Source organism: Hermetia illucens, chromosome 2 (genome assembly GCF_905115235.1).
Source record: "Hermetia illucens chromosome 2, iHerIll2.2.curated.20191125, whole genome shotgun sequence".
In the NCBI taxonomy this organism is placed as follows: domain Eukaryota; kingdom Metazoa; phylum Arthropoda; class Insecta; order Diptera; family Stratiomyidae; genus Hermetia; species Hermetia illucens.
Window position 1 is genome coordinate 74,633,311 of NC_051850.1, and position 22,066 is coordinate 74,655,376.

Consider the following 22,066-nt stretch of genomic DNA (forward strand, 5'->3'; position numbering starts at 1 on the left):
ACGAAATCTCAAATTAGCTAAAAAACACAGCAAATATTTCATGAAATCACATTGCAAACAATACATACAATTACATAAAATATTTCCTAAATAATTAGCTCCTCAAAGTTCCGTTTTGGCAGCCAATGGAAAAATTTTTAGCGCGGTCGTCGTGCGTGCACACCGCATGGCTTGCGAGTGATATCGACACGCAGCCATAACAGGATCTTGGAGTTCCCATATGCTAGACTCTTATCCTGGATTTGCGATGCGCATAATGAGATGTCAGTTTACGTATTGCACTTATTGTAAACCCATCGTAGGAGTCAACGAAATGCCAGCTACTACATCATATTTGTCCTCTAGTGAGGTGAATTCACAGCCAATCACAGGCAAGCGGAACGTAACGAGAGTAATCTCTTAATTAACTTGGAAGTTAGAGTCTAAATAGTTTTCATAACTTGGGGCCAAAAGGTAATCAAGCAGAATGTTCATGTAAAAGTCAATGATAGTGAAGCGATAGTGAAATCACTTAAATGGATCAATCGGTGAGGGTGACAATGAAATCACTTAAGTAGAACGAAATATTGATCATATCCGATCAATTAGAAATCAATTAGGTCAAAGTCTGGAATGAAATCTTCATCGCAAAGATTATTGGAATCAATTAATAGAAAGTGATGGGAGGAATGATTATTCAAAGATTTTACGATCACTTCATTGGATCAAGAACAGTCTAGAAATGTGAGGAACGATGGATGACGTAACTTGGCCTTCCATAATGGGAATCGCGTCCTCGTGATCCTCATTGATATCTACCATGATATTTGCATTGTTTATCTTTGTTTTACAACAAAAGTATATTATTGGCAAAATAATCAATATTGCGGTAATGATGGCAATATCTGTTATAATGCTTGTCCAGGTAATTGTTTTGGATTTAAAATTTATCTCTTCTAGGTTTTCCAAATGTTTATGATGAACATATTACAAAGTCAAATTACTATATTCCTCACAGCTTATATTCCTAACTATAATACATTGGGTAGTATGACGTTATTTTCAATGTAGTATATTTGGTTCTTAAAAGTAAGGTTATTTATATTTATTTGAGAATTTGTGTATTTAATCAAATTATGTCGTGGTAATATAATATTTTGGTCTTTATCATTTAAATTTTTTGTTACAATGATATTTTTCATTTATTTGTCCGACTTACTTGAAGGAGCGATCTTTCCATTCCCTAAGTGGGGTGAACTCAGACCAAACACGGATCGATGAATGATTTCGATGGCAACGCATGGTAAACACGTCAATGGTCTTTCGCAACCATTTATCAATTTATATTGTCAAACAGATGGCTGTGCGCTGGAGAGCTCTTTCCTGAGACGAAGGGATTTATGTGTGCTATTCGGGTCGGCGTGGTCGCCACCCGAGTTTATGAAAAGCGGGTGGCGAACGACCAATGCAGAATATATGGTTCGGCACTGGAGACTTTGGACCATCTTATTTCTGGTTGCACTATAATGGCGGCGGTGCAATACACAATGCTGCGTGTAAAGTGATTAACCAAAGCTTTGCATACAAACATGGAATGATCACGGGAAACATGTCCGGTTTACTGATATGAGCCCCAGGCACTACCTAATCGTCCTGTTTACAGTATGTATTGTTAAAACAAACCCGATGTCCTTTTAGTTCAGGGACGGGTCGTTCTGCGCACATTATTGATATTGCTATACCCCAAAACAGCAACATTGAACGGAAGTACGTGGAGAATACGATGAACTATGAGGGCGCTTGTTTGGAAATCAAAGAAATTTGCCGTCTCGAGCGGTTGGTTGTAGATGCCATAATGCATGTATTGTACCAAAATCCCTCATGGCTTCCTCTGATGTCCTGGAACTATGCAAAAATATACCATTCCACATTCATGCTCGAGATTGCGGGGAGTTCTCGACGGATTCTTCCATACACCTAGCACCGGCCACCACCACCAGCGCTCCCTTATCTTTGAAGTAGGTGGGATGGTCAGAGCCTAAATGCTTGGCACTTAGTGGCAGTATTATATGAAATCCGTAACTTACCCAGATTGTGAAACCTCTAAAAAATAAATAAATAATGAGAAGAGTCTTTTTATAGTTATTTGTTTTTGCAAGTTAGAAGCAGTATCATGAATTTTGTTAATCCACTAATGTCAAACACATAAGAACCTAGCGTTGATCTTATTCAACCACTTCTTGCCCATCGCTGTCGAGCACTTATCAAATTAGTGAAGTTAGTTATGTCCGCCAATCTTCTCGCAACAATATGGCTGCTAGCTGTAAATATCAAATTAAATCTGTGTTTTCGCGTCTGCAACATCAAGATAGTGGTAATCTTTACATAAAATGTGGCTATTACTGCAAATATCATAATTCAAATTAAAGTAAAATCTTACTATTATTAACAACCTGCCGGGTGTTAAAGTTGCTTTTTTGGGTCAAATTGGTACCCCCTTAGGAGATGTCAACGGATATCCACTACTAGTTATGTAGAAATGAAAGCATCGTGTACCCAAACATTATTACTTAAAATATCAACAAAGTCATTCATACCTGACGTACCGAGCTTCCCGTTTCCGACTTGTTCAACATTCAGCACAAAATCGAATATTTCAAGCTCCCAATAACCAGTGTATTATATTATACAATAAATCGCGGGTCAATTTCGGGCAATTATAATTATTAATATTATTTCTTACCACATTAATAACATAAATGAGTAGAGTGCTTTTATAATACTACTACCTGTGAATGCAAAATTAAAGTTATGAATGTGACAACACTTTTCACATGTGCAACATCAAATATTACCATTATCTTTTACATTGCTATTACTGCAAATATTAAAATTGAAATTATCTGAGACGATTGCAAATGACGTCGAAACTTCAACAGTTGAAGAGTGATAAACACTTGTTTCAGTAGAACCATTTTTACTTTCATTATATTCTTTCAAGTACTTCTTCAGGATCGCGATGAATTTTTTGAGGCAACTATCACTGTTTATACGATCCGGATAAAATAAATTTGTATATTCATATTAAGCATTTGTCGGATATGAAGCTCCTCACGGCATTGTTAAAAGCTTTCTTCCGTTAATTTCACAATTATGCCGAATTCAACTTCTGGGAATATGACTCGATGCCACAAGTTTATACAACAAACCGGAGGGTAAACGTTATTATGATGAATATTATCCCAATAGATTTGTATAACGAACTTGAAACAGGATATATATGAAGATAAATTTGTGTAATCGTTAATTAGTTTTAAGATTCCAAAAAACCAAACGAATTCAGAACTTCAAGAAAAACACAGCCCGACGTATTATTCATTGTAACGGCATTCGAATCCACGAAACACTTTCAATTGCTGGATTTTTAAACCAAAGTGCAATTTGTCGTAGAGCACCTTTAATAAGTTCTCTCAAAAAGTTTCTTTCCTATTTCCCACCATACAATAAACAACTCCATGCATACAACCACATACACATGTTTGTGATTGGCTCAATAGCCAGAACTCAATAATTCACCTCACTAAACGGAAACGTCATGTTACGTAAAAGTTAGTACGTTGCAAGGTTTACGTGAAGGAATGGGCCCTATAGGCCCATTCACCATCACTCGGAAACCTCGCGGTGTGGACGGAGGGCGTACCGTTTGAGATTTTGCATCGAACCACGAGCATTATGTCAGTTTTTGATCGCCTTCGCATTGTGACTTAAAAACACGGGGACGAAATCTCAAATCAGCTGAGAAACAAAGCAAATATTTCATGAAATCACATTGCAAACAATACATACAATTACATAAAATATTTCCTAAATAATTAGGTCCTCAAAATTCCGTTTTGGCAGCCAATGGAACAACTTTTATCGCGCTCGTCGTGCGTGCACAAAGCATGGCTTGCGAGTGATATCGACACGCAGCCATAACAGGATCTTGGAGTTCCCATATGCTAAACTCTTATCCTGGATTTGCGATGCGCATAATGAGATGTCAGTTTAAGTATTGCACTTATTGTAAACCGGTCGTAAGAGTCAAGGAAATGCCAGCTCCTACATCATATTTGTCCTCTAGTGAGGTGAATTCACAGCCAATCACAGGCAAGCGGAGCGTAACGAGAGTAATCTCTTAATTAACTTGGAAGTTAGAGTCTAAATAGTTTTCATAACTTGGGGCCAAAAGGTAATCAAGCAGAATGTTCATGTAAAAGTCAATGATAGTGAAGCGATAGTGAAATCACTTAAATGGATCAATCGGTGAGGGTGACAATGAAATCACTTAAGTAGAACGAAATATTGATCATATCCGATCAATTAGAAATCAATTAGGTCAAAGTCTGGAATGAAATCTTCATCTCAAAGATTATTGGAATCAATTAATAGAAAGTGATGGGAGGAATGATTACTCAAAGATTTTACGATCACTTCATTGGATCAAGAGCAGTCTAGAAATGTGAGGAACGATGGATGACGTAACTTGCCCTTCCATAATGGAATCGCGTCCTCGTGATCCTCATTGATATCTACCATGATATTTGCATTGTTTATCTTTGTTTTACAACAAATGTATATTATTGGCCAAAATAATCAATATTGCGGTAATGATGGCAATATCTGTTATAATGCTTGTCCAGGTAATTGTTTTGGATTTAAATTTATCTCTTCTAGGTTTTCCAAATGTTATGATCAACATATTACAAAGTCAAATTACTATATTCCTCACAGCTTATATTCCTAATTACATTGGGTAGTATGACGTTATTTTCAATGTAGTATATTTGATTCTTAAACGTAAGGTTATTTATATTTATTTGAGAATTTGCGTATTTAATCAAATTATGTCGTGGTAATATAATATTTTGGTCTTTATCATTTAAATCTTTTTGTTACAATGATATTTTTCATTTATTTGTCCGAATTACTTGAAGGAGCGATCTTTCCATTCCCCTAAGTGGGGTGAACTCAGGCCAAAAACGGATCGATGAATGGATTTCGATAGCAACGCATGGTAAAACACGTCATGGTCTTTCGCAACCATTATCAATTTATATTTGTCGAACAGATGGCTGTGTGCTGGCGAGCTCTTTGCTGAGACGAAGGGGTTTATGTGTGCTATTCGGTCGGCGTGGTCGCCACCCGAGTTTATGAAAAACGGGTGACGAACGACCAATGCAGAATATATGGTTCGGCACTGGAGACTTTGGACAATCTTATTTCTGGTTGCACTATAATGGCGGCGGTGCAATACACAATGCTGCATGTAAAGTGATTAACCAAAGCTTTGCATACAAACATGGAATGATCACGGGAAACATGTCCGGTTTACTGATATGAGCCCCAGGCACTACCTATCGTCCTGTTTACAGTATGTATTGTTAAACAAACCGATGTCCTGTTAGTTCAGAGACGGGTCGTTCTGCGCACATTATGATATTGCTATACCCAAAAACAGCAACATTGAACGGAAGTACGTGGAGAATACGGTGAACTATGAGGCACTTGTTTGGAAATCAAAGAAATTTGGCGTCTCGAGCGGTTGGTTGTAGATGCCATAATGCATGTATTGTACCAAAATCTCTCATGGCTTCCTCTGATGTCCTGGAACTATGCAAAAATATACCATTCCACATTCATGCTCGAGATTGCGGGGCAGTTCTCGACGGATTCTTCCATACACCTACCACCGGCCACCACCACCAGCGCTCCTTTATCTTTGAAGTAGGTGGGATGGTCAGAGCCTAAATGCTTGGTACTTAGTGGCAGTATTATATGAAATCCGTAACTTGCCCAGATTGTGGAACCTATAGAAAATAAATAAATAATGAGAAGAGTCTTTTTATAGTTATTTGTTTTTTCCAAGTTAGAAGTGGTATCATCAATTTTGTTAATCCACTAATGACAAGCAGATAAGAAACTAGCGTTGATCTTATTCAACCACTTCTTGCCCATCGCTGTCCGAGCACTTATCAAATTAGTGAAGTTAGTTATGTCCGCCAATCTTCTCGCAACAATATGGCTGCTAGCTGTAAATATCAAATTAAATCTGTGTTTTCGCGTCTGCAACATCAAGATAGTGGTAATCTTTTACATAAAATGTGGCTATTACTGCAAATATCATAATTCAAATTAAAGTAAAATCTTACTATTATTAACAAACCTGCCGGGTGTCAAAGTGCTTTTTTGGGTCAAATTGGTACCCCTTAGGAGATGTCAACGGATATCCACTACTAGTTATGTAGAAATGAAAGCATCGTGTACCCAAACATTATTTACTTAAAATATCAACAAAATCATTCATACCTGACGTACCGAGCTTCCCGTTTCCGACCTTGTTCAACATTCAGCACCAAAATCGAATATTTCAAGCTCCCAATAAACCAGTGTATTATATTATACAATAATCGCGGGTCAATTTCGGGCAATTATAATTATTAATATTATTTCTTACCCACATTAATAAATTAAATGAGTAGAGTGCTTTTATAATACTACTACCTGTGAATGCAAAATTAAAGTTATGAATGTGACAACACTTTTCACATGTGCCACATCAAATATTACCATTATCTTTTACATTGCTATTACTGCAAATACTTAAAATTGAAATTATCTGAGACGATTGCAAATGACGTCGAAACTTCAACAGTTGAAGAGTGATAAACACTTGTTTCAGTAGAACCATTTTTACTTTCATTATATTCTTTCAAGTACTTCTTCAGGATCGCGAACTGAATTTTTGAGGCAACTATCACTGTTTTACGATCCGGATAAAATAAATTTGTATATTTCATATTAAGCATTTGTCGGATATGAAGCTCCTCACGGCATGTTTAAACCGCTTTCTTCCGTTAATTTCACCATTATGCCGAATTCAACTTCTGGGAATATGACTCGACTGCCCAAGTTTATACAACAAACCGGAGGGGTAAACGTATTATGATGAATATTATCCCAATAGATTTGTATAACGAACTTGAAACAGGATATATATGAAGATAAATTTGTGTAATCGTTAATTAGTTTTAGATTCCAAAAAACCAAACGAATTCAGAACTTCAAGAAAAAACACAAGCCCGACGTATTATTCATTGTAACGGCATTCGAATCCACGAAACACTTTCAATTGCTGGATTTTTTAAAACCAAAGTGCAATTTGTCGTAGAGCAACCTTTAATAAGTTCTCTCAAAAAGTTTCTTCCTATTTCCCACCATACAATCAACAACTCCATGCATACAACCACATACACATGTTGTGATTGGCTTAATAGCCAGAATTCAATAATTTCACATCACTAAACGGAAACGTCATGTTACGTAAAAGTTAGTACGTTGCAAGTTTTACGTGAAGGAATGGGCCGTATAGGCCCATTCACCATCACTCGGAAACCTCGCGGTGTTGACGCAGGGCGTACCGTTTGAGATTTGCATCGAACCACGAGCATTATGTCAGTTTTTGATCGCCTTCGCATTGTGACTTAAAAACACGGGACGAAATCTCAAATCAGCTGAGAAACAAAGCAAATATTTCATGAAATCACATTGCAAACAATACATACAATTGCATAAAATATTTCCTAAATAATTAGCTCCTCAAAATTCCGTTTTTTGGCAGCCAATGGAACAACTTTTATCGCGCTCTGTGCGTGCACACCGCATGGCTTGCGAGTGATATCGACACGCAGCCATAACAGGATCTTGGAGTTCCAATATGCTAAACTCTTATCCTGGATTTGCGATCCGGATAATGAGATGTCAGTTTACGTATTGCACTTATTGTAAACCGGTCGTAAGAGTCAAGGAAATGCCAGCTCCTACAACATATTTGTCCTCTAGTGAGGTGATGAATTCACAGCCAATCACAGGCAAGCGGAACGTAACGAGAGTAATCTCTTAATTAACTTGGAAGTTAGAGTCTAAATAGTTTTCATAACTTGGGGCCAAAAGGTAATCAAGCAGAATGTTCATGTAAAAGTCAATGAGTGTGAAGCGATAGTGAAATCACTTAAATGGATCAATCGGTGAGGGTGACAATGAAATCACTTAAGTAGAACGAAATATTGATCATATCCGAATCAATTAGAAATCAATTAGGTCAAAGTGTGGAATGAAATCTTCATCTCAAAGATTATTGGACTCAATTAATAGAAAGTGATGGGAGGAGATTGATTATTCAAAGATTTTACGATCACTTCATTGGATCAATAGCAGTCTAGAAATGTGAGGAAGGATGGATGACGTAACTTGCCCTTCCATAATGGGAATCGCGTCCTCGTGATCCTCATTGATATCTACCATGATATTTGCATTGTTTATCTTTGTTTTACAACAAAAGTATATTATTGGCAAAATAATCAATATTGCGGTAATGATGACAATATCTGTTATAATGCTTGTCCAGGTAATTGTTTTGGATTTAAAATTATCTCTTCTAGGTTTTCCAATGTTTATGATGAACATATTACAAAGTCAAATACTATATTCCCCACAGCTTATATTCCTAATTACATTGGGTAGTATGACGTTATTTTCAATGTAGTATATTTGGTTCTTAAACGTAAGGTTATTTATAGAGGAGAAGGTCTAAATTTGGCCCCTGCTGGTATTTTGGTCCCCTACGATTCTACGCGACACAAAACAGCCACAGATAAAACGCCACCGTGCAACAACCACAATCTTAACAGCTGTTGTTTCATGTATCCATATGTCATTTAAATGACAAATGGTAGAGACAAATTCTAGTTTCTGTTCTTTGTGTTCTTCTAACTTTCTTCCAAGAAGATATTTGTTGTCGGTATTCCTGTAAATGTGGCATGTTTAAATGGTGTTTTGTGCTAAAAAGTTTTTACAGGTTCAGCAGTATTACATATCAAGGTAAGCTGAAGCACGGCTTACTTTTCGTTTATTTTTTGCTTTTTTTTGTGTGATTGCATAAGTCTAATATGGCCCCCCGTTCGGTTTTCAATTATGGCCTCCGGGGGCCATAATCGATGTTTGAAACACAAAGTATTAAAGATGCTGTATTGTTTCCTATAGATGCCCCGGAACAGCATTATGTTAACCGTAGCCAAAAAGAGGAAAACATGGGACCCCGGAACAAATGAAAAAAGCTATAGATGCAGTCAGGAGTAAGACGATGGGTTACAAAAAATCCGTAAAATGTTTGGCGTACCGAGGACTACATTAAGAAGGTTAGTGCACGATCTAGGAGAGTCCTGAAAAATTTGTTGAAAAACCCTGCTAGGCAGGAAAACTGTCACTTCCACCTAATATAGAAAAGAAACTCGTGGAGTATATTCTTCTAATGGAGCGAAATACTATGGTCTAACACGAATAGATGTTCGGCGAATGGCCTATCAGTTAGCTTTGAAAAATAACATACCCAATAATTTTACAAAGGAAATAGCAGGGCGTTCGTGGTTAGACCTTTTTCTACTAAGACACAAGCACGAACTTTCTTTAAGGAAACCATTAGGAACATCTTTTGCCCGTGTTCAAGGCTTTAACCGTGAGGCAGTAAAGGAATTTTTTGAGATTTTGAAGGCGGAAATGGAAAAAATTCGATACCCTCCTGATCGCATTTTCAACGTTGACGAGACCGGGCTGACAATCGTTCAATATAAAGTTCCTCAAATAATTGGGAAGAAAGGCAAAAAACAAATAGGTGCTTTAACTGCTGCGGAACGAGGATCATTGATGAGCGTGGTTTGCTGTATGAATGTTTCCGGGTTTTTTATACCACCCATGATGATTTTCCCCAGAAAAAATTATTCCGATATACTTATGAAAGGAGCTCCGCATGGTGCTATCGGCAAAGTCCACCCATCTGGCTGGATTCAAACGAATTTATTCACCGATTGGTTTCGTCATTTTCTTTCTAAAACAAATCCAACTAAGGAGTCGCCTGTACTGTTAATACTCGACGGGCATACAGCCACACTCGTAACATTGAACTTCTGGAGTTAGCTCATGAGAACTATGTAACAATAGTTACTCTTCCACCTCACACCACGCATAAATTGCAGCCCCTGGATAAAACCTTTATGGGGGCACTAAAAACCTATTATAGTGAAGAAATCCGAAATTTCTTGTTGCATTCCGATCGGTTGCTTAAACCCTACGATATCGCCGAATTTTTTGGTCGAGCCTATCTACGAAGCTCAACAGGAGAAATCGCTGCAAATGGATTTCGCGTCACCGGAACCTACCCCTTTAATCCGCAGATTTTTTCTGACGCAGATTTTTTAGCAGAAGCTCAAGTTTATTACCATTAAAACACTTCCGAAAACCGCCCAGGGAGCAACACACAGGAAAATTTGACTGCATCGCAAAGAGATGAGTTGTTGCATCATCAGTTAAACATCATAGTTTCACCAGAAATTATTCAACCAATACCAAAACCTAAAATAAAACTTCGAATCGAGGGCGAAAACGTACCACACCAAAAGTACTCACTTCTTCTGCATATAGAACACACCTGGCAGGTACATCAAGTGCTTCAGATGGAAATCAGAATCCTGACAATATCCAAAGTCGTAGCCGTGGAGGGAAAACCACTGTCTCAGATGAAAATCATTTAGACACACAATCCGACAGCTTCGACGAAGGACCTTCAAATGATAAAATACCAACGAGCTTAGATGCAGAATGCTTATTTTGTGATGCAAGGTATTCAAATGACCAACAAGGGGAGGAGTGGATTCAATGCCAGGGATGCAATTTATGGGCTCATTGCGTTTGTGCGGGAAACGAAGGAGATTATTATATTTGCGATTTTTGCCGATAACTTTATTTTATATGTATTTTATCTTGATTTCGTTTTTATTATGTTCATTATTATTTTTTTATTAATGGATTTACTTAATTTTAAGAAAAGAAGGTAATTTATTGTTTATTTTTTACTTAATTGTTAAGTTTTGGAGAATATTTTTTAAAGAATTTTTCATACTTCCAATATGGTCCCCTGGGTGCCATATTACCCACACTTTACATCAAAACCAAAATTTTGAATACGTCGAAATATAGGATTTTGTTAAAAATATATGGAATTTTATCATGTTTTTTCCTTACGAATCAATGACCAGGAGAATATTGAAATGCATAGCACATGAAACTTGACATGCCGATCTTCGTTTTTCTTTTCATGCTCGAAAAACAAAAGGGGGGGCCACATTTAGACCTTTTCCTCTATTAAACATTTGTCGGATATGAAGCTCCTCACGGCATTGTTAAAAACTTTCTTCCGTTAATTTCATAATTATGCCGAATTCAACTTCTGGGAATATGACTCGATGCCACAAGTTTATACAACAAACCGGAGGGAAAACGTTATTATGATGAATATTATCGCAATAGATTTGTATAACGAACTTGAAACAGGATATATATGAAGATAAATTTGTGTAATCGTTAATTAGTTTGAAGATTCCAGAAAACCAAACGAATTCAGAAATTCAAGAAAAACACAGCCCAACGTATTATTCATTGTAACGGTATTCGAATCCACGAAACACTTTCAATTGCTGGATTTTTAAAACCAAAGTGCAATTTGTCGTAGAGCACCTTTAATAAGTTCTCTCAAAAAGTTTCTTTCCTATTTCCCACCATACAATAAACAACTCCATGCATACAACCACATACACATGTTGTGGTTGGCTATTGAATTCACCTCACTAAACGGAAACGTTTATAAGTCCAATGCGAAGGCGATTAAAAACTGACATAATGCTCGTGATTCGATGCAAATCTCAAACGGTACGCCCTCCGTCCACACCCCGAGGTTTCCGAGTGATGGTGAATGGGCCTATAGGGCCCATTCTTTCACGTAAACCTTGCAACGTACTAACTTTTAAGTCACGTAGTCGCGTAAAAGTATAGGCCCATTCACCGTCACTCGAAAACCTCGCGGTGTCGACGGAGGGCGTACCGTTTGAGATTGGCATCGAACCATGAGCATTATGTCAGTTTTTGATCGCCTTCGCATTGTGTCTTAAAAACACGGGAACGAAATCTCAAATCAGCTGAGAAACAAACGAAATATTTCATGAAATCACATTGCAAACAATACATACAATTACATAAAATATTTCCTAAATAATTAGCTCCTCAAAATTCCGTTTTGGCAGCCAATGGAACAACTTTTATCGCGCTCGTCGTGCGTGCACACCGGATGGCTAGCCAGTGATATCGACACGCAGCCATAACAGGATCTTGTAGTTCCCATATCCTAAACTCTTATCCTGGATTTGCGATGCGCATAATGAGATGTCGGTTTACGTATTGCACTTATTGTAAACCGGTCGTAAGAGTCAAGGAAATGCCAGCTCCTACATCATATTTGTCCTCTAGTGAGGTGAATTCACAGCCAATCACAGGCAAGCGGAACGTAACGAGAGTAATCTCTTAATTAGCTTGGAAGTTAGAGTCTAAATAGTTTTCATAACTTGGGGCCAAAAGGTAATCAAGCAGAATGTTCATGTAAAAGTCAATGATAGTGAAGCGATAGTGAAATCACTTAAATGGATCAATCGGTGAGGGTGACAATGAAATCACTTAAGTAGAACGAAATATTGATCATATCCGATCAATTAGAATCAATTAGGTCAAAGTGTGGAATGAAATCTTCATCTCAAAGATTATTGGAATCAATTAATAGAAAGTGATGGGAGGAATGATTATTCAAAGATTTTACGATCACTTCATTGGATCAAGAGCAGTCTAAAAATGTGAGGAACGATGGATGACGTAACTTGCCCTTCCATAATGGGAATCGCGTCCTCGTGATCCTCATTGATATCTACCATGATATTTGCATTGTTTATCTTTGTTTTACAACAAAAGTATATTATTGGCAAAATAATCAATATTGCGGTAATGATGGCAATATCTGTTATAATGCTTGTCCAGGTAATTGTTTTGGATTTAAAATTTATCTCTTCTAGGTTTTCCAAATGTTTATGATCAACATATTACAAAGTCAAATTACTATATTCCCCACAGCTTATATTCCTAATTACATTGGGTAGTATGACGTTATTTTCAATGTAGTATATTTGATTCTTAAACGTAAGGTTATTTATATTTATTTGAGAATTTGTGTATTTAATCAAATTATGTCGTGGTAATATAATATTTTGGTCTTTATCATTTGAATTTTTTGTAACAATGATATTTTTCATTTATTTGTCCGACTTACTTGAAGGAGCGATCTTTCCATTCCCTAAGTGGGGTGAACTCAGACCAAAAACGGATCGATGAATGATTTCGATGGCAACGCATGCTAAACACGTCAATGGTCTTTGGCAACCATTTATCAATTTATATTTGTCGAACAGATGGCTGTGTGCTGGAGAGCTCTTTGCTGAGACGAAGGGATTTATGTGTGCTATTCGGGTCGGCGTGGTCGCCACCCGAGTTTATGAAAAACGGGTGGCGAACGACCAATGCAGAATATATGGTTCGGCACTGGAGACTTTGGACCATCTTATTTCTGGTTGCACTATAATGGCGGCGGTGCAATACACAATGCTGCATGTAAAGTGATTAACCAAAGCTTTGCATACAAACATGGAATGATGACGGGAACATGTCCGGTTTACTGATATGAGCCCCAGGCACTACCTAATCGTCCTGTTTACAGTATGTATTGTTAAAACAAACCCGATGTCCTGTTAGTTCAGAGACGGGTCGTTCTGCGCACATTATTGATATTGCTATACCCAAAAACAGCAACATTGAACGGAAGTACGTGGAGAATACGGTGAACTATGAGGCACTTGTTTGGAAATCAAAGAAATTTGGCGTCTCGAGCGGTTGGTTGTAGATGCCATAATGCATGTATTGTACCAAAATCCCTCATGGCTTCCTCTGATGTCCTGGAACTATGCAAAAATATACCATTCCACATTCATGCTCAAGATTGCGGGGAGTTCTCGACGGATTCTTCCATACACCTACCACCGGCCACCACCACCAGCGCTCCTTTATCTTTGAAGTAGGTGGGATGGTCAGAGCCTAAATGCTTGGTACTTAGTGGCAGTATTATATGAAATCCGTAACTTGCCTAGATTGTGAAACCTCTAGAAAATAAATAAATAATGAGAAGAGTCTTTTTATAGTTATTTGTTTTTCCAAGTTAGAAGTGGTATCACGAATTTTTTTAATCCACTAATGTGAAGCAGATAAGAAACTAGCGTTGATCTTATTCAACCACTTCTTGCCCATCGCTGTCGAGCACTTATCAAATTAGTGAAGTTAGTTATGTCCGCCAATCTTCTCGCAACAATATGGCTGCTAGCTGTGAATATCAAATTAAATCTGTGTTTTCGCGTCTGCAACATCAAGATAATGGTAATCTTTTACATAAAATGTGGCTATTACTGCAAATATCATAATTCAAATTAAATTAAAATCTTACTAGCCGGGTGTTAAAGTTGCTTCTTTTGGGTCAAATTGGTACCCCTTAGGAGATGTCAACGGATATCCACTACTAGTTATGTAGAAATGAAAGCATCGTATACCCAAACATTATTACTTAAAATATCAACAAGATCATTCATACCTGACGTACCGAGCTTCCCGTTTCCGACTTGTTCAACATTCAGCACAAAATCGAATATTTCAAGCTCGCAATAACCAGTTTATTATATTATACAATAAATCGCGGGTCAATTTCGGGCAATTATAATTATTAATATTATTTCTTACCACATTAATAACATAAATGAGTAGAGTGCTTTTATAATACTACTACCTGTGAATGCAAAATTAAAGCTATGAACGTGACAACACTTTTCACATGTGCAACATCAAATATTACCATTATCTTTTACATTGCTATTACTGCAAATATTAAGATTGAAATTATCTGAGACGATTGCAAATGACGTCGAAACTCCAACAGTTGAATAGTGATAAACACTTGTTTCAGTAGAACCATTTTTACTTTCATTATATTCTTTCAAGTACTTCTTCGGGATCGCGATGAATTTTTTGAGGCAAGTCGACTGATATCAACTAACACTGTTTATACGATCCGGATAAAATAAGTTTGTATATTTCATATGAAGCATTTGTCGGATATGAAGCTCCTCACGGCATTGTTAAAAGCTTTCTTCCGTTAATTTCACAATTATGCCGAATTCAACTTCTGGGAATATGACTCGATGCCACAAGTTTATACAACAAACCGGAGGGAAAACGTTATTATGATGAATATTATCCCAATAGATTTGTATAACGAACTTGAAACAGGATATATATGAAGATAAATTTGTGTAATCGTTAATTAGTTTGAAGATTCCAGAAAACCAAACGAATTCAGAAATTCAAGAAAAACACAGCCCGACGTATTATTCATTGTAACGGTATTCGAATCCACGAAACACTTTCAATTGCTGGATTTTTAAAACCAAAGTGCAATTTGTCGTAGAGCACCTTTAATAAGTTCTCTCAAAAAGTTTCTTTCCTATTTCCCACCATACAATAAACAACTCCATGCATACAACCACATACACATGTTGTGATTGGCTATTGAATTCACCTCACTAAACGGAAACGTTTTTAAGTCCAATGCGAAGGCGATTAAAAACTGACATAATGCTCGTGGTTCGATGCAAATCTCAAACGGTACGCCCTCCGTCCACACCGCAAGGTTTCCGAGTGATGGTGAATGGGCCTATAGGGCCCATTCTTTCACGTAAACCTTGCAACGTACTAACTTTTAACTTTTAAGTCACCACATTAAGTCATTAGGAAATATGTGTTGTATATTTCCCTGTCGACTCATTAGTAAATAAGACGTAGTATTTAAGGTGGTGTAGAAACGGAGATCAGCAGTTCCTCGAGTACTACCAGAGCGTAAGCACTCTGGCTCTCGTGAATGAATAAAAAAGGATAAAACAAATATCGTTTCATTTGTTAACCCATTTGTCAACTGTTACTTGTTAACTGGCGCCCAACAAAGGATTTGAACCTATCCTATTCCTTGATTAATTTTTTCACGGCAAAGTTATAGCCGGTATAAGAGAGAGTGTATAGCAGTGATAAGTGGCATTCTGGCGAGCAATTAGAGACAGTTAAGTGTTAGTTATAGTTACCTGTGAAAATATGTCGGTGCTAATCCTGTAAGTAATTTTTTTTTTGTAAAACCTTGTAGCTAATATTATCTACTTTGCTCTTATTTTTCTATTCTCTTTTGAAATTTCGTAAACTTCGAAAAAATGTCACTGAGAGCAGATGCCATTACTGACCTTATAATCCGAATCACTACGGAGATTGTATCTAAAATGCAATTTGAAGTGCAAGGGCAAATCAATGCATTAGCCATTGAAAGTCAAAAGATTTCAGCGGAAGCAGATGCCGCTTTAGAAACGCGATTTCAGTTTGCACTCCAATCGCAAAAAAATGAATTATCTTCCCAATTTCATTCTGCTATTCCTTCTAAAGTAACTGTGTAACTAGTAGTGGATATCCGCTGACATCTCCTAAGGGGTACCAATTTGACCCAAAAGAAGCAACTTTAACACCCGGCAGGTTTGTTAATAATAGTAAGATTTTAATTTAATTTGAATTATGATATTTGCAGTAATAACCACATTTTATGTAAAAGATTACCATTATCTTGATGTTGCAGACGCGAAAACACAGATTTAATTTGATATTCACGGCTAGCAGCCATATTGTTGCGAGAAGGTTGGCGGACATAACTAACTTCACTAATTTGATAAGCGCTCGACAGCGATGGGCAAGAAGTGGTTGAATAAGATCAACGCTAGTTTCTTATCTGTTTGACATTAGTGGATTAACAAAATTCATGATACTGCTTCTAACTTGCAAAAACAAATAACTATAAAAAGACTCTTCTCATTATTTATTTATTTTCTAGAGGTTTCACAATCTGGGCAAGTTACGGATTTCATATAATACTGCCACTAAGTGCCAACCATTTAGGCTCTGACCATCCCACCTACTTCAAAGATCAAGGAGCGCTGGTGGTGGTGGTCGGTGGTAGGTGTATGGAAGAATCCGTCGGGAACTCCCCGCAATCTCGAGCATGAATGTGGAATGATATATTTTTGCATAGTTCCAGGACATCAGAGGAAGCCATGAGGGATTTTGCTACAATACATGCATTATGGCATCTACAACTAACCGCTCGAGACGCCAAATTTCTTTGATTTCCAAACAAGTGCCTCATAGTTCACCGTATTCTCCACGTACTTCCGTTCAATGTTGCTGTTTTGGGGTATAGCAATATCAATAATGTGCGCAGAACGACCCGTCTCTGAACTAAAAGGACATCGGGTTTGTTTTAACAATACATACTGTAAACAGGACGATTAGGTAGTGCCTGGGGCTCATATCAGTAAACCGGACATGTTCCCGTGATCATTCCATGTTTGTATGCAAAGCTTTGGTTAATCATTTTACATGCAGCATTGTGTATTGCACCGCCGCCATTATAGTGCAACCAGAAATAAGATGGTCTAAAGTCTCCAGTGCCGAACCATATATTCTGCATTGGTCGTTCACCACCCTTTTTCATAAACTCGGGTGGCGACCACGCCGACCCGAATAGCACACATAAATCCCTTCGTCTCAGCAAAGAGCTCTCCAGCACACAGCCATCTGTTCGACAAATATAAATTGATAACTGGTTGCCAAAGACCATTGACGTGTTTACCATGCGTTGCCATCGAAATCATTCATCGATCCGTTTTTGGTCTGAGTTCACCCCACTTAGGGAATGGAAAGATCGCTCCCTCAAGTAAGTCGGACAAATAAATGGAAAACATTTCTAGACTGCTATTGATCGAATGAAGTGATCGTAAAATCTTTGAATAATCATTCCTCCCATCACTTTCTATTAATTGATTCCAATAATCTTTGAGATGAAGATTTCATTCTACACTTTGACCTAATTGATTTCTAATTGATCGGATATGATCCATATTTCGTTCTACTTAAGTGATTTCATTGTCACCGTCACCGATTGATCCATTTAAGTGATTTCACTATCGCTTCACTATCATTGACTTTTACATGAACATTCTGCTTGATTACCTTTTGGCCCCAAGTTATGAAAACTATTTAGACTCTAACTTCCAAGTTAATTAAGAGATTACTCTCGTTACGTTCCGCTTGCCTGTGATTGGCTGTGAATTCACCTCACTAGAGGACAAATATGATGTAGGACCTGGCATTTCCTTGACTCTTACGACCGGTTTACAATAAGTGCAATACGTAAACTGACATCTCATTATCCGCATCGCAAATCCAGGATAAGAGTTTAGCATATGGGAACTCCAAGATCCTGTTATGGCTGCGTGTCGATATCACTCGCAAGCCATGCGGTGTGCACGCACGACGAGCGCGATAAAAGTTGTTCCATTGGCTGCCAAAACGGAATTTTGAGGAGCTAATTATTTAGGAAATATTTTATGTAATTGTATGTATTGTTTGCAATGTGATTTCATGAAATATTTGCTTTGTTTCTCAGCTGATTTGAGATTTCGTTCCCGTGTTTTTAAGTCACAATGCGAAGGCGATCAAAAACTGACATAATGCTCGTGGTTCGATGCAAATCTCAAACGGTACGCCCTCCGTCCACACCGCGAGGTTTCCGAGTGACGGTGAATGGGCCTATACTTTTACGCGACTACGTGACTTAAAAGTTAGTACGTTGCAAGGTTTACGTGAAAGAATGGGCCCTATAGGCCCATTAACCATCACTCGGAAATTAACGGAAGAAAGCTTTTAACAATGCCGTGAGGAGCTTCATATCCGACAAATGCTTAATATGAAATATACAAATTTATTTTATCCGGATCGTATAAACAGTGTTAGTTGATATCAGTCGACTTGCCTCAAAAAATTCATCGCGATCCTGAAGAAGTACTTGAAGGAATATAATGAAAGTAAAAATGGTTCTACTGAAACAAGTCTTCAACTGTTGAAGTTTCGACGTCATTTGCAATCGTCTCAGATAATTTCAATTTTAATATTTGCAGTAATAGCAATGAAAAAGATAATGGTAATATTTGATATTGCACATGTGAAAAGTGTTGTCACGTTCACAGCTTTAATTTTGCATTCACAGGTAGTAGTATTATAAAAGCACTCTACTCATTTATGTTATTAATGTGGTAAGAAATAATATTAATAATTATAATTGCCCGAAATTGACCCGCGATTTATTGTATAATATAATACACTGGTTATTGGGAGCTTGAAATATTCGATTTTGTGCTGAATGTTGAACAAGTCGGAAACGGGAAGCTCGGTGCGTCAGGTATGAATGATTTTGTTGATATTTTAAGTAATAATGTTTGGGTACACGATGCTTTCATTTCTACGTAACTAGTAGTGGATATCCGTTGACATCTCCTAAGGGGTACCAATTTGACCCAAAAGAAGCAACTTTAACACCCGGCAGGTTTGTTAATAATAGTAAGATTTTAATTTAATTTGAATTATGATATTTGCAGTAATAGCCACATTTTATGTAAGAGATTACCATTATCTTGATGTTGCAGACGCGAAAACACAGATTTAATTTGATATTCACAGCTAGCAGCCATATTGTTGCGAGAAGATTGGCGGACATAACTAACTTCACTAATTTGATAAGTGCTCGACAGCGATGGGCAAGAAGTGGTTGAATAAGATCAACGCTAGTTTCTTATCTGTTTGACATTAGTGGATTAACAAAATTCATGAAACCACTTCTAACTTGCAAAAACAAATAACTATAAAAAGACTCTTCTCATTATTTATTTTCTAGAGGTTTCACAATCTGGGCAAGTTACGGATTTCATATAATACTGCCACTAAGTGCCAAGCATTTAGGCTCTGACCATCCCACCTACTTCAAAGATAAAGGAGCGCTGGTGGTGGTGGCCGGTGGTAGGTGAATGGAAGAATCCGTCGAGAACTCCCCGCAATCTCGAGCATGAATGTGGAATGGTATATTTTTGCATAGTTCCAGGACATCAGAGGAAGCCATGAGGGATTTTGGTACAATACATGTATTATGGCATCTACAACAAACCGCTCGAGACGCCAAATTTCTTTGATTTCCAAACAAGTGCCTCATAGTTCACCGTATTCTCCACGTACTTCCGTTCAATGTTGCTGTTTTGGGGTATAGCAATATCAATAATGTGCGCAGAACGACCCGTCTCTGAACTAACAGGACATCGGGTTTGTTTTAACAATACATACTGTAAACAGGACGATTAGGTAGTGCCTGGGGCTCATATCAGTAAACCGGACATGTTCCCGTGATCATTCCATGTTTGTATGCAAAGCTTTGGTTAATCACTTTACATGCAGCATTGTGTATTGCACCGCCGCCATTATAGTGCAACCTGAAATAAGATGGTCCAAAGTCTCCAGTGCCGAACCATATATTCTGCATTGGTCGTTCGCCACCCGTTTTTCATAAACTCGGGTGGCGACCACGCCGACCCGAATAGCACACATAAATCCCTTCGTCTCAGCAAAGAGCTCTCCAGCACACAGCCATCTGTTCGACAAATATAAATTGATAAATGGTTGCCAAAGACCATTGACGTGTTTACCATGCGTTGCCATCGAAATCATTCATCGATCCGTTTTTGGTCTGAGTTCACCCCACTTAGGGAATGGAAAGATCGCTCCTTCAAGTAAGTCGGACAAACAAATGAAAAATATCATTGTAACAAAAAATTTAAATGATAAAGACCAAAATATTATATTACCACGACATAATTTGATTAAATACGCAAATTCTCAAATAAATATAAATAACCTTACGTATAAGAACCAAATATACTACATTGAAAATAACGTCATACTACCCAATGCAATTAGGAATATAAGCTGTGGGGAATATAGTAATTTGACTTTGTAATATGTTCATCATAAACATTTGGAAAACCTAGAAGAGATCAATTTTAAATCCAAAACAATTACCTGGACAAGCATTATAACAGATATTGCCATCATTACCGCAATATTGATTATTTTGCCAATAATATACTTTTGTTGTAAAACAAAGATAAACAATGCAAATATCATGGTAGATATCAATGAGGATCACGAGGACGCGATTCCCATTATGGAAGGGCAAGTTACGTCATCCATCGTTCCCCGCATTTCTAGACTGCTATTGATCCAATGAAGTGATCGTAAAATCTTTGAATAATCATTCCTCCCATCACTTTCTATTAATTGATTCCAATAATCTTTGAGATGAAGATTTCATTCCACACTTTGACCTAATTGATTTCTAATTGATCGGATATGATCAATATTTCGTTCTACTTAAGCGATTTCATTGTCACCCTCACCGATTGATCCATTTAAGTGATTTCACTATCGCTTCACTATCATTGACTTTTACATGAACATTCTGTTTGATTATCTTTTGGCCCCAAGTTATAAAAACTATTTAGACTCTAACTTCAAAGTTAATTAAGATATTACTCTCGTTACGTTCCGCTTGCCTGTGATTGGCTGTGAATTCACCTCACTAGAGGACATATAATGTAGGAGCTGGCATTTCCTTGACTCTTATGACCGGTTTACATTAAGTGGAATACGTAAACTGACATCTCATTATGCGCATCGCAAATCCAGGATAAGAGTTTAGCATATGGGAACTCCAAAATCCTGTTATGGCTGCGTGTCGATATCACTCGCAAGCCATGCGGTGTGCACGCACGACGAGAGCGATAAAAGTTGTTCCATTGGCTGCCAAAACGGAATTTTGAGGAGCTAATTATTTAGGAAATATTTTATGTAATTGTATGTATTGTTTGCAATGTGATTTCATGAAATATTTGCTTTGTTTTTTAGCTGATTTGAGATTTCGTCCCCGCGTTTTCAAGTCACAATGCGAAGGCGATCAAAAACTGACATAATGCTCGTGGTTCGATGCAAATCTCAAACGGTACGCCCTCCGTCCACACCGCGAGGTTTCCGAGAGATGGTGAATGGGCCTATAGGGCCCATTCTTTCACGTAAACCTTGCAACGTACTAACTTTTACGTAACATGAC

General features: G+C 37.5%; 2 long non-coding RNA genes across 4 annotated transcripts; both read left to right on the forward strand.

Annotated features, from left to right (window-relative positions):
* The first annotated feature begins 11,799 nt into the window (after positions 1-11,799).
* Positions 11,800-16,881, forward strand: LOC119647958. 2 transcript variants are annotated; one of them, XR_005248980.1, is made up of 3 exons: positions 11,800-13,662; positions 13,753-16,148; positions 16,261-16,881. It is a non-coding gene; the product is annotated as an uncharacterized LOC119647958 (long non-coding RNA). The 2 variants fall into 2 exon arrangements; XR_005248979.1 differs by having other exon boundaries at positions 11,804-12,554; positions 12,616-16,148.
* Positions 16,882-17,856: 975 nt separating this feature from the next.
* Positions 17,857-20,900, forward strand: LOC119647963. 2 transcript variants are annotated; one of them, XR_005248987.1, is made up of 4 exons: positions 17,857-19,057; positions 19,124-19,315; positions 19,388-19,459; positions 19,512-20,900. It is a non-coding gene; the product is annotated as an uncharacterized LOC119647963 (long non-coding RNA). The 2 variants fall into 2 exon arrangements; XR_005248988.1 differs by having other exon boundaries at positions 19,391-19,459.
* The last annotated feature ends 1,166 nt before the right edge of the window (positions 20,901-22,066 follow it).